Source organism: Pipistrellus hanaki (genome assembly GCF_964339955.1).
Source record: "Pipistrellus hanaki genome assembly, chromosome: 1".
NCBI classification, from domain to species: Eukaryota; Metazoa; Chordata; class Mammalia; order Chiroptera; family Vespertilionidae; genus Pipistrellus; species Pipistrellus hanaki.
The window spans coordinates 128,111,655-128,120,781 of NC_140503.1; positions in this window are offsets into that span (position 1 = coordinate 128,111,655).

The window sequence follows — 9,127 nt, forward strand, 5'->3', positions numbered from 1 at the left end:
CATTCCCCTGGTTAGGCTTATTATGTATAGGTTACTGCTCTACCTCACATCCTTCAGCCTTTACCACTTTATAAGACCATCACTTTAAATGCCAGATCTGCATTTTGCAGGCTGCGGAATCCTTTCTCTTGCTTCAGGAATCCTTTACCTCTTGCCGAGTAGACCAAAAATGTCAAGAGATAATGGTCTCTGGGAGCAACCTTCAGCCAATGACTGGCGGGGAGGAGATGGATAAATGCCCAGCAACCTAACACCTCGGCAGGAATCCATCTCAAGTGTTTGTTTTATACTGGCACCCCATTTCCCAGCAGAAATAAGCTTCAGTCACCTGCAGCTGTATCTGTGTTGATCAAGTGGGATTTATTTTCAAGATGCAAGCTGGTTCAATATTTACAAGTCAGTTAACATGATATACACATAAACAAAATGAAGGGTAAAAATTATATCAATACATGCAGAAAAAGGCATTTGAAAAAATCAATTTATGATAAAATACGCTCAGCAAAGTGGGGATAGGGAACGTACCTCAACATAAAAAAGGCCATATATGACAAACTCCCAGCTATCACCATACTCAATGATGAAAAGCTGGAAGTTTTTTCTCTAAGATTAGGAACAGGACAATGATTTCCACTTTCACCACTCTTATTTGACATAGTACTCAAAGTCCTAGCCATAGCAATCAGACTATATATGCATATGGTATCCAAATTAGAAAGAAAGAAGTGAAAATTGTCAGTTTTTGTAGATGACATGATACTATAGAGGGTGATACAAAAGTAGGAAGACATCAGGTTCAGGCTGGTGACTCTATGAGCCCCTACCCATTTCCAGCAAGAGTAAAAACATTTCATACACTCCCCAAATCTGGGGATTTCTTCTGGCTCCACTTCATACTTTTTGCTTTGAATTGTCTCCCTCTCCCCTGGACTATTTTTTTTTTTAAGAGAGAGAGAAGAAGAGAGAGAGGTTGGGGGGAGGGGGAGAATCATCGATGTGAAAGAGAAATATCGATAGGTTGCCTCCCATATGCACCCTGACTGGGAATTGAACTCGAAAACCCTTTTGGTGTACAGCAACAACACTCCAATCAGTGGAGACACTGACCAGGGCTCTCCTGGATTTGAACCCAACATTCTTCATCTCTGCATTGATAACTTTTTTGGATTTTGAATCTGATTCTAATTCAGAGCATCATTTCTCCCTTAAGATACTGCTTCTTAGATTGGCCCATGGCTCCATGCAATGTAGCCTAAGAGCTGAGACTGCCCCAAACTGTGAATGTTACCAGGTTCTCTGATACCATGACTGAGCCCAGGCCTTACATGTCCAGGGAAAAGAAAAGGGACTAAACATTAAGTCCATGGCATGTAAGTTCATGCTCCTTAAGAGATGGGAAACACTGGTAGACCCTGTCGTGCTAATTTTATGCTCAGCTATGGAGTTCCCACCTATTTGGTCAAACTTTATTCTGGTATGTCTGAGAGGGTGTTTTGGGATGAGATTAACATGTGACATGGTAGACTGTATAAAGCAGGTTGCCCTCCCTAACGTGGGTGAGCCTTGTCCAATCACTTGAAGGCTTAACTAGAACAAAAAGGCTTCCCTCCTGTGAGGAAGGGGGAACTCCTGCCTGATTTCTTGAGCTGGCCCATCAGTTTTCTCCTGTCTTCAGAGTGGAACTCCCCTAGCTTTGCTGACTGCAGGTCTTGGGGCCTGTCAGCCTCCATCAATGCCTGAGCCAATTCCTCATAGGAAATTCCTTATCTCCGGTGGTTCTTTTTTTCTGGAGAACCGCAAATAATACAACCCTCCTGGATACCACAACCCAGTGAAGATAACAAAGTAAATTCATGATGAAGTGAGTAACAGGACCCAGTAGCATGAAGAGAAAAAACATGAATTTTATAGACTAGAGAAATTAGGGAAAGCTTTTTGGAAAGTTTGGGACATGGGCTGAATTTTGAACAGATCAGAACTAGTCGTAGGTGCAGAACTCCCTAGGACTTACCAAGTAAATCTTAAATTGGGTGGGGAGGTCCCTTGGAGGGCAGGAATAATGGCTCGTTCATGTTGTTCCCACTCTTCCTTCTTCGCTTAACTTGACATCAATTCAGAGGAAGCCTTTCCTCATTTTCTCCAACTTCTTCTCTTGACATGTTCTCACACCACTTATTTTATTTCAACACATTCTGTCTTAAAAGTCTATTTTCTCATGTTCCCTGCCTCCCTATAGGACTGAGTTCACAGACATAGAAGTCTACAGTGTTTATCTGTCATTGCATCTCTTAGCACCATAGTTCTAGTATGGGTGGGTAGGTATTATAGATAAATTAATAATAGAAATAATAACAAACTAGTAATAACATTACCTATTATTAATGAGTAACAAAACATAATTCTACTAGAGGCCCAGTGCATGAATTCATGCATGGGTAGGGGGTGGCTGGCCGGCCCTGATCGGGGCCAATGTAGCTGGATCGAGCAGGGGGAGGAGCCATGGGTGGCTGGCCATCCCAGTCCCCTGGTTGAACTCTGGGTTGAGGGGATAATTTGCTCATTAGCCTTTTATTATATATGAGGATTATTAAAACTTTGATAGGACACTATGAAATAAATGTATTACCAGAATGAATTGGATACATTGGAACATAGAATCCAAGTGAATACCAAAATGGAAACATTGGATAAATATCTTTTCTTTTATTTCTTTTCATTTGAAAGTGATACATACTTATTAAAGAACATTTAAGAAAATACCCTGAGTAGAAAAATTAAAAATCACTTATGGTTCAATGCCCCAATATATTACCATTTTGTTATATTTCTTTCTGATCAAAAGCCAGTTTGGCTCTGTGGATAGAGCACTACTCTGTGGACCAAAGGGCCCCTGATTAGATTCCGGTCAAGGGCACATACCTTGGTTGCAGGCCCCCCCTGGCCAGGGCCCTGGTCAGGGTTCATGCATGAGGCAACCAATTGATGTGTTCTCTCACATTGATGTTTCTCTCTGTCTTTCCCTTTCTCTTCCACTCTCCCTAAAAATCAATGGAAAAATATCCTTGGGTGAGGCTTAACAAACAGACAAAAAAGGACTATAGCTAACATTTAAGACTCACAAACTCTCACAATAAACTCACAATGGGTTCAGCAACCTGCTCCAGGTCACAGAACTGGCTAAATGTTAAAGCCAAGCTATGGACCCAAACATCTTGGGCTCAAAGCCCTCATTATACCATTTATATTCCTTTTATTATTGCACTTACAAATCAAAGCGTGTATATTTATTAAAGTCTGCATTTCATAAAACCTCTAAGATAATAATATAAGGATCTTCTTTTACTCACTTCTGACATACATTATTTTTGTCTGGTATTTTATTTTTTTATTTTTTTAAATAAATCTTTATTGTTCATATTATTACAAATGTTCCCCATTTTTCCCCCTCCATTGCTCCCCTCCACCAGGTTCCCACCCCACCCTCTGCCCTTTCCCCACCCCCCATTGTCCTCATCCATAGATGCACAGTTTATGTTCAGTCTCTTCACACACCCCCCCACTCCCCTTTTCCCCGAGAATTGTCAGTTCACTCCCCTTCCATGCCTCGGATTCTATTATATTCACCAGTTAATATTGTTCATCAGATTTTTTAATTCTCTTGGTTTTTAGATTCACTTGTTGATAGTTACGTCTTTGTTGTTCATTACTTTTTTTTATCTTTATTTTCTTCCTCTTTCTAAACCCCCCGCCCCCCACTGATGACACAAACGCTACACGTGCTGGGGCAGAGGAGACCATCGAGCAGCTGAGACGCCCCAATCGGCGTAAACGCGTGGATTCAAGGGAGTTCTTCAACCACCCACGGAAAGGAGAGATAAGTCAACACAGGAGAGAGACATCCTGAAGAGAGACCATGAGAAACAAAGAAACAGCCCACAAATGAAAGAAAAGCAGGCATCACCAGAAAAGGAAGTAAACGAGTTAGAGGCAAGCAACCTACCAGAGCAAGAATTCAGAGTATCGATCTTAAGGTGGCTAAAAAGAATGGAAGACAAATTTGACAATATGAGTAAGACCCAAGAGGAAATGAAAAAAAAAACAAGAGGAAATGAAGATGACTCAAGATGAAATGAAAAATGACATCGCTACTATGAAGAACTCAATAGACAGCATCAAGAGCAGACTAGAAGAAGCAGAGGATTGCATCAGTGAGCGAGAAGACAAGATGGAAAAAAATACCCAATTAGAGCAGCTTCTAGAAAAAAAAACTTAAAAAGGAGGAGGAGAGCCTACAGGAGCTTTGGGACAATGCAAAACAAAACAATATTTGAATAATAGGGGTTCCGGAAGGAAAGAAAACTGAGGTAGACATGGAAAACGTATTTCAAGAAATAATGACAGAAAACTTTCCTGAGATAGAGAAGAAAAAACCCACACAAATCCAAGATGCTCGCAGAGTCCCAAGAAAAATCGATCCCAGAAGACCGACGCCAAGACATATTATAATTAAATTGGCAAACACCAATGACAAAGTTAGAATCTTAAAAGCAGCCAAAGAGAGACAGAAAGTTACATATAAAGGAACCCCCATCAGACTAACAACTGATTTCTCAACAGAAACTTATCAGGCCAGAAGGGAATGGGATGAAATATACAAAGTCATGCAAAGGAAGGGTCTGAATCCAAGAATACTGTACCAGCAAGGCTATCAATCAAAATTGAAGGGGAAATCAGGAGCTTCACAGACAAAAAAAGACTAAAGGAATTTATCTCCACCACACCAGCAATGCAAGAAATGCTAAAGGATCTACTGTAAAAATAAAGAAATAGGAAGCGAAGAAGGAACACAGGGGTATAGAAAAATAATGGCGTCAAATGAGTACCTATCATTAATAACATTAAATGTAAATGGTTTAAATGCTCCAATCAAAAGACATAGGGTAACAGATTGGATAAGAAAACAAGACCCATACATCTGTTGTCTACAAGAAACCCACCTCAGAAAAAGAGATGCACTCAGACTGAGGGTGAAGGGATAGAAAAAGTTTTTCCAGGCAAATGGAAATGAAAAGAAAGCTGGGGTAGCAATACTTATATCTGACAAATTAGATCTCAGAGTGAAGGACATAACAAGAGATAATGAAGGCCACTTCATAATAGTAAGGGAGCAATCCAATAAGAAGAAATAACTCTGGTAAATATATATGCACCCAATACGGGAGCACCCAAAGACATAAAAAAACTGCTGGAGGACAATAAGGGAGAGATTGATAGCAATACAATCATAGTAGGAGATTTTAATACCCCACTGTCACACTTTGACAAATCATCTAAACAAAAAATCAGCAAAGAAATATCAATCCTAAATGACTCACTAGACCAGATGGAATTAATTGACATCTTCAGAACATTCCACCCCAAAGCCACAGAATATACATTCTTCTCAAATGCACATGGGACATTCTCAAAGATAGACCACATTTTGGGACATAGGCAAAGTCTCTTCAAATTCAAGAAGATAGAAATCATATCAAGCATCTTCTCAGTCCATAATGGCATAAAACTGGAAATTAACTGCAATAAAATAATCCAAAGAAATCAAACACATGGAGACTAAACAGCATGCTATTAAACAAGGACTTGGTTACCAGAGAAATCAAGGAAGAAATTAAAAACATCCTGGAAACAAATGACAATAAAAACACAACAATCCAAAATCTATGGGACACAGCAAAAGCAGTTTTGAGAGGGAAGTTCATATCCTTACAAGCCTATTGCAAAAAACTAGAAAAAAAGGTAACAAATGATCTAACTCTACAACTCAAAGAGTTAGAAAAAGAGCAACAAGAAAAGCCCAGTGTAAGCAGAAGGAAGGAAATAACAAAAATCAGAGCACAGATAAACGACATAGAGATCAAAGAAACAATACATAAGATCATCAAAACCAAGAGCTGGTTCTTTGAAAGGATAAATAAAATAGATGGACCTCTAGCCAGGCTAACCAAGAAACAAAGAAAGAGGACCCAAATAAACAAAATCAGAAATGAAAGAGGTGAAATAACAACAGACCCCGCTGAAATACAAAGGACTGTTACAAAATACTACGAACAACTCTATTCCAACAAACTGAACAACCTCGAGGAAATGGACATATTTCTAGAAAAATACAAACTTCCAAAACTCAATCAGGAAGAATCTAAAAATCTCAATAAACCAGTGACTTGGGAAGAATTTGAAACAGTCATCAAAAAGCTTTCAGCAAACAAAAGCCCAGGGCCAGATGGCTTCATGGGAGAGTTTTACCAAACATTCAAGGAAGAACTAAAAACTATCCTCCTCAGACTATTCCAAAAAATCCAAGAGGAAGGAACACTTCCAAACTCCTTCTATGAAGCCAGATCACTCTAATAACAAAACCGGATAAAGACAACACAATGAAAGAGAATTACAGGCCAATATCTCTCATGAACAAAGATGCCAAAATCCTCAACAAAATTCTAGCAAATCGACTCCAGAAGAACATCACAAAGATCATACACCACGACCAAGTAGGATTTATTCCAGGAATGCAAGGATGGTACAATATCCGCAAATCAATAAACGTGATACATCACATAAACAAATTGAAAGAGAAAAATCATATAGTCATATCAATTGATGCAGAAAAAGCATTCGATAAAATCCAATACCCTTTTCTGATAAAAAAAAAAAAAAAAAACTCTTAACATGGTGGAAGTACAAGGATCATACCTCAACATAATAAAAGTTATATATGATAAACCCACAGCAAACATTATACTCAATGGGCAAAAACTAAAACCATTCTCTCTAAGAACAGGAACAAGACAGGGATGCCCACTCTCGCTACTCCTGTTTGACATAGTACTGGAAGTACTAGCCATTGCAATTAGACAAGAGGATGAAATAAAAGGCATCCAAATTGGAAAAGTAGAAGTAAAGTTATCCTTATTTGCAGATGACATGATATTGTACATAAAAAACCCAAAAGACTCCATTAAAAAACTAATTGACTTAAATGAATTTGGCAATGTAGCAGGATACAAAATTAATTCCAAGAAATCCATGGCATTTCTATACACCAACAGTGAAACTGCAGAAACAGAGACTAAAAAAGCAATTCCATTTATCATCGCACCAAAAAAATTAAGATACCTAGGAATAAATTTAACTAAGGAAGAAAAGGACCTATATGCGGAAAACTACACGACACTGAAAAAAGAGATAGAGGAAGATGTAAGGAGATGGAAGAACGTACCATGTTCTTGGTATGGTAGAATCAACATCATCAAAATGTCCATACTTGGATTGGTAGAATCAACATCATCAAAATGTCCATACTTCCTAAAGCAATCTATAGGTTCAATGCACTCTCCATTAAAATACCAACGACATATTTCACCGACGTAGAAAGAACTCTCCAAAAGTTCATTTGGAACAATAAAAGACCCCGAATAGCCACAGAAATCCTCAGAAAGAAGAGTAAAGTAGGAGGGATTTCAATACCAGTCTTCAAACTATATTACAAAGCCACTGTTCTCAAAACAGCCTGGTACTGGCACAAGAACAGACATATAGATCAATGGAATAGAATCGAGAACCCAGATATCAACCCAAATCACTATGCTCAATTAATATTTGACAAAGGAGGCACGAATATGCAATGGAGTCAAGACAGTTTCTTCAATAAATGGTGTTGGGAAAATTGGACAGACAGATGCAAAAGAATGAAACTAGATCACCAACTTACACCATACACAAAAATAAACTCAAAATGGATACAGGACTTAAACATCAGATGGGAAACCATAAAAATACTAGAAGCATCCACAGGCAGCAAAATCTCAGACGTATGCCAAAAGAACTTCTTCACTGATACTACCCCTAGGGCAATGGAAGCTAAAGAGAAAATAAACAAATGGGACTACATCAAAATAAAAAGCTTTTTTACAGCAAAAGAAACCATCAACAAAATAACAAGAAAGCCCACGGTATGGGAGAACATATTTGCAAATGATACCACTGATAAAGGTTTAATCTCCAACATCTAAAAACAGCTTATACAACTAAATAAAAGGGAGATGAATGATCCAATTAAAAAATGGGCAATGGACCTAAATAGAATATTTTCAAAAGAAGACAGAAGGAAGGCCAAAAGGCACATGAAAACATGCTCAAAGTCATTAATTGTCCAAGAGATGCAAATCAAAATAACAATGCGGTACTATCTCACACCTGTCAGAATGGCCAACATCGACAAATCAACAAACGACAAGTGTTGGCGAGGTTGTGGAGAAAAAGGAACCCTCCTGCACTGCTGGTGGGAATGCAGACTGGTGCAACCACTGTGAAGAACAGTGTGGAGTTTCCTCAAAAAACTGAAAATGGAACTCCCATTGGACCCAGTAATCCCACTTCTAGAAATATATCCCAAGAAACTAGAAACACCAATCAGAAAGGATGTATGCACCCCTATTTTTATAGCAGCACAGTCTACAATAGCCAGAATTTGGAAACAGCCTAGGTGCCCGTCAGCAGATGATTGGATCCAAAAACTATGGTACATCGACACAATGGAATACTATGCTGCCATAAAAAAGAAGGAATTATCATCTTTTGCAGCAACCTGGATGGAATTGGAGAACATCATGATGAGTGAAATAAGCCAATCAATGAAAGAGAAATACCATATGTCCTCACTCATTTGTGGATAATAAAGAACATTATAAACTGATGAACCAAAAGATAGATATAGAGACAGTATATCAACAAGCAGACTGTCAAATTACAGCGGGGAGGGGAGGAAGATCTGGGGGAGATAAGAGATCAACCAAAGGACTTTTATACATGCATATAAGTACAACCAATGGACATAAAACTCTGGGGAGGGAGGGGATGTGTGGGAGGGTGGGGGGCAAAACAAAATCAATAAAATATATTTTTAAAAAATTATTTAGCGAAAAATTTTCGTTTTCATTATTATTTACTCTTATTTTAAATTGGTATTTATCTGACACTAAATTTGGAGAGCTGATCTTAAAATATTTGCTTTAAGGAATTTATTATGCTTATTACCGTGGCTTAGAATAAGATAAACTTCTGTAAATCT